Below are 5493 nucleotides of genomic sequence, written 5' to 3' on the forward strand. Positions count from 1 at the left end.
AGTTTTCTATAAATAGGACCTTTTGCTATTGTATTTTCATACTTTGATAGACCTTTTCACGTTTGGGGGCTGGCCTCACGGCCATGCCTAGACCCTTTTGTTCTTATCTATTTTCAACGGTGGAGTTTCTACAAACCATAGATTAAGGTGTGGAGCTGTGCTGTTTTTCATGAATTAATACAAGTACTATCGTTTTTCTATTCAACTCAAGTCTATTTCTTCTCCAAGATATTCATTCGCACCCAAGAACATGATGAATGTGATGATTATGTGACACTCATCACCATTCTCACCTATGAATGCGTGCCTGACAACCACTTCCGTTCTACATGCAAACAAGCTTGAATGTGTATCTCTTGGGTTTCTAATCTCAGATTGGAACCTTCGTGGTATAGGCTAGAATTATTGGCGGCCATTCCTGAGATCCGGAACGTCTAAACCTTGTCTGTGGTATTCTGAGTAGGATCTGGGAAGGGATGACTGTAACGAGCTTCAAACTCGCGATTGTTGGGCGTGTGACAGACGCAAAAGGATCAATAGATCCTATTCCAACATGATCGAGAACCGACAGATGATTAGCCGTGCGGTGACAGCGTGCATAGAACATTTTCACTGAGAGGACGGGAAGTAGCCATTGACAACGGTGATGCCCAACATAAAGCTTGCCATGGAAAGGAGTATGAATGATTGGAAGAAGGAAATAGGAAAGCAGAGGTTCAGGAGGAACAAAGCATCTTCATACGCTTATCTGAAATTCCTACCAATGAATTACATAAGTATCTCTATCTTTATTTTATGTTTTATTTATCTTTTAATTATCAATCCTCCATAACCATTTGAATCCGCCTGACCGAGATTTACAAGATGACCATAGCTTGCTTCAAGCCGACAGTCTCCGTGGGATCGACCCTTACTCACGTAAGGTATTACTTGGACGACCCAGTGCACTTGCTGGTTAGTTGTGTGGAATTGTGACAAAGTGTGATTCACGTTTGAGAGCTCCAAGTCTTTGGCGCCATTGTTGATGATCACAATTTCGTGCACCACGTGGCGATATGTACACTTTTCGGTATGCTTTTAAAGCGTGGCAAGAGATGAAAGCGTGGCAAAAAAAGCGTCCCGATAGATCTACAAAAACGTGGTGATAGAGCAAACGGAACACTTGCGGATGTGACCCTTTCAAAAGCGTCCCGAAGCTCAAAAAGCATGGCAAAAAGCTATCGGCACCCTTTTAAGCACTTTTTGGCACGCTTTAAAAGCGTGGCCGAAAGCTTATTTTCTTGTAGTGCTTGAAAAAGCTTTTCTGATGAACCGTGGAGTGTAGTTAAGCTAGCTCAAAGCATGTGACTCTGTCAAACATCGTAGGTTGCAGCAAACAACAACTACCTATATTATTGATTTTCCTATTTTGGGCACCTTCGATCTATCCCTAGCTAGTTGGGTAATTTCTCCAATTTCACTTCCAAATTTGCTTCATTTCTTCTGTTACTCAGTTACTCTCATTGTTCTTTGTCAAAGAAGATTCTTTCAATTTAAAATGTAAAATTAACTTTTTTTGTTCTTTTTGTTATTCTCAATTCTCAATTATTCTTTTTGTAATGGTAGCAGAGTGAATTATTTATGAGTAAAGTATTTTTTATCTCCAACATTTGGGGTAAGTCTTAATTGTGTCCCTAACGTTTAAATCATCCTATTTGTATCCCTAACGTTTATAAAAGTGATTCAATGTTATCTTGCTGTCAATTATACTAATAGATCAGATTGTATTTTTTAATTATTCTCACTTGGATGTATTCATTCTCAATTAGGTCTCACTTGGATGTGTTCAATTTTAGTATTGTATCCAAAATTTATGTTCAGGTTCAATTATATCCCTAAAAAAATGAATTATGTAAATGTTGTAGGGATTAGTTTCAAATTTTAATGAGTTATTATCTATAGTGGATCATTGGTTCTGACCTAGACATTTGTATTCTAACTTCAAGAAGAGATTTTCAAAACTCCAACGAAAGTTCATGATGTATAATTGATGGCAGGATAACATTGAATTATTTTTACAAATGTTAGAGATATAAATAGGACGATTTAAATGTTAGGGACACAAATAGGACTCATCCCAAACATTGGGGATAAAAATGATACTTTACTCATTATTTATTTATAGCATATTCAATAAAAATTTGGATTATTGCAGGCTTTACTATACAAAGATTAGGTTGGGTTCTCCTCCAATGGAGATTCATGTGTAGATTGACATTGGCAGTGATGTTCATTGGGTTAGTTGTGGTTCCTGCAATGGTTGCTCTGAGACAAGTGGCCATCAAATAAGTTCAGTTTTGACTCATTAGAAATATTAAATTCAATGCCAATATAAATGTTACAGTAGGTCCAATATAATGCTAGGACTTATCAATGTTATCATTGTTGGTAGAATTTTGTTGTAGATTCAGCTCAATTATTTTGACTCGGGGAGTTTATCGACATCATCATTGATCTCTTATTTGGACAAAAGGTATAGGAGAGGAGAGGAGTCCTCAGATACGAGCTGTTCTACTGAGAGCAACCAATGCACTTACACATTTTAGTATGAAGATTGTAGTGGGACTTTGGTGCAAGAAATTGTGATAATCAACAATGGCGCCAAAGACTTTGAGCTCTCAAACGTGAATCACACTTTGTCACAATTCCGCATAACTAACCAGCAAGTGCACTGGGTCGTCCAAGTAATACCTTACGTGAGTAAGGGTCGATCCCACGGAGACTGTCGGCTTGAAGCAAGCTATGGTCATCTTGTAAATATCAGTCAGGCGGATTCAAATGGTTATGGAGGATTGATAATTAAAAGATAAATAAAACATAAAATAAAGATAGAGATACTTATGTAATTCATTGGTAGGAATTTCAGATAAGCGTATGAAGATGCTTTGTCCCTCCTGAACCTCTGCTTTCCTATTGCCTTCTTCCAATCATTCATACTCCTTTCCATGGCAAGCTTTATGTTGGGCATCACCGTTGTCAATGGCTACTTCCCGTTCTCTCAGTGAAAATGTTCTACGCACGCTGTCACCGCACGGCTAATCATCTGTCGGTTCTCGATCATGTTGGAATAGGATCCATTGATCCTTTTGCGTCTGTCACACGCCCAACAATCGCGAGTTTGAAGCTCATCATAGTCATCCCTTCCCAGATCCTACTCAGAATACCACAGACAAGATTTAGACATTCCGGATCTCAGGAATGGCCACCAATAATTCTAGCCTATACCACGAAGGTTCCAATCTGAGATTAGAAACCCAAGAGATACACATTCAAGCTTGTTCATGTAGAACGGAAGTGGTTGTCAGTCACGCGTTCATAGGTGAGAATGGTGATGAGTGTCACATAATCATCACATTCATCATGTTCTTGTGTGCGAATGAATATCTTGGAGAAGAAATAGACTTGAGTTGAATAGAAAAACAATAGTACTTGTATTAATTCACGAAGAACAGCAGAGCTCCACACCTTAATCTATGGTGTGTAGAAACTCCACTATTGAAAATACATAAGAACAAGGTCTAGGCATGGCCGTGAGGCCAGCCCCCAAACGTGAAAAGGTCTATCAAAGTATGAAAATACAATAGCAAAAGGTCCTATTTATAGAAAACTAGTAGCCTAGGTTTACAGAAATAAGTAATTAATGCAGAAATCTTCTTCCGGGCCCACTTGGTGTGTGCTTGGGCTGAGCATTGAAGCTTTCATGTGTAGAGACTTTTCTTGGAGTTAAACGCCAGCTTTTGTGCCAGTTTGGGCGTTTAACTCCAGCTTTTGTGCCAGTTCTGGTGTTAAACGCCAGAATTCTTGAGCTGACTTAGAACGCCTGTTTGGGCCATCAAATCTCAGGCAAAGTATAAAATATTATATATTGCTGAAAAGCCCAGGATGTCTACTTTCCAACGCAATTGAGAGCTTACCAATTGAGCTTCTGTAACTCCAGAAAATCCACTTCGAGTGCAGGGAGGTTAGAATCCAACAGCATCTGCAGTCCTCTTCAGCCTCTGAATAAGATTTTTGCTCAGGTCCCTCAATTTCAGCCAGAAAATACCTGAAATCACAGAAAAACACACAAACTCATAGTAAAGTCCAGAAATGTGATTTTTATTTAAAAACTAATAAAAACTAACTAAAATATACTAAAAGCATACTAAAAACAATGCCAAAAAGCGTATAAATTATCCGCTCATCAGACTTCAAGCTATTATGTATCAAACTTAATGCATTTAGAAAGCATTTTTGAGGGATCCTTGACAAAAAATTCTTCGACGCCTATAGTTTTCGGGTGAGAAATCACAAGCCTCGAATAATTGAAAGCAGCATTCCATAATTTATCCCCCAGTATTTATTAGTTTAAATAAGGAAATAGTTACTTTGTATGTTGTGGTATAAAGCAGTTGTAGTAAGTTACAGACTGGAAAATTGAGTAAATATGATAGAGTGATCAATGGAATATTTGGATTTGGGCAGCAGGAACTATATGTCATCTTTCTGCTCTCTTCGCAAAGAATAGCCTCGACAGTGTTCTCACATTGTCTGAAGGGTGATTACAGTGGTGGGAGGATATTCTGACTTGGAGATATTGTGGAACCAATCATAATTTATAGTCCACTTGTTCCATCACAATAAGTACTTTCATTGGTAATAAAATGCTTGATTTTTTTATTTCTTTATATCACTTGCTTTTTTGGTGTATGTTAAGTACTATATAAATGATGTTGATTGTTTGAATTCTTCCATAAATGAGAGTATAGATTGATGACTTTAATGAAATTTTAGTACAATCTTTGTCATTTAGGTTATGAATTTGACTTGAAGATTGAAATTCTTCCTCGTATGTTGGTTTCTATTGAAACTTAAACTCAATCGATAATATACATCCTTAAATATCATACAGAAGAGGATTACAACCCGTTTGTCAATGCAGTGAGATACCTTTTTTACTTTTATGTATTCATTTCCACTTATTTTTTCATTTTATTTTTTGCAGATGCCTTTTATTAGAAATTTTAGATGAAGTTATCACCTGGGTTTGTCAATTAGAAGCAGGCAACGAAGCCTCCTACAGATGCCATTTGGAGAAAAGTTTAGAACTGCAATCAAATTATAAAGACTAGGAAGGAGAATGTTGCTCACAACGATATTGTGCAGTGAAATAAGAATCTCCTACTAGGTCCAATCAACTTTAAAAGCTACTTAGATCCTATTTTCTTCAATCCTTGAATATCTTGGTTGATAAATACTTTGTTTTTGCTACTATTTCTTTTTCTTTTTTTTATGATCTGCCAACAAAAGTATGAATTTAGGTTGCCCAAAATTTTGAATATTTGATTGTCATTTATCTTCCAACTTATTTCTTTGATTTTTTTATCAATCAAACCATGGTATTATCTTTTACTTCTTTATTTTTTTTTATGTATAGTTATTTATTAGATCTTAATAGACCCGATCGTGTTGAAT

Source organism: Arachis ipaensis, chromosome B8 (genome assembly GCF_059453495.1).
Source record: "Arachis ipaensis isolate K30076 ecotype BB chromosome B8, ASM5945349v1, whole genome shotgun sequence".
Taxonomy (NCBI): Eukaryota; Viridiplantae; Streptophyta; class Magnoliopsida; order Fabales; family Fabaceae; genus Arachis; species Arachis ipaensis.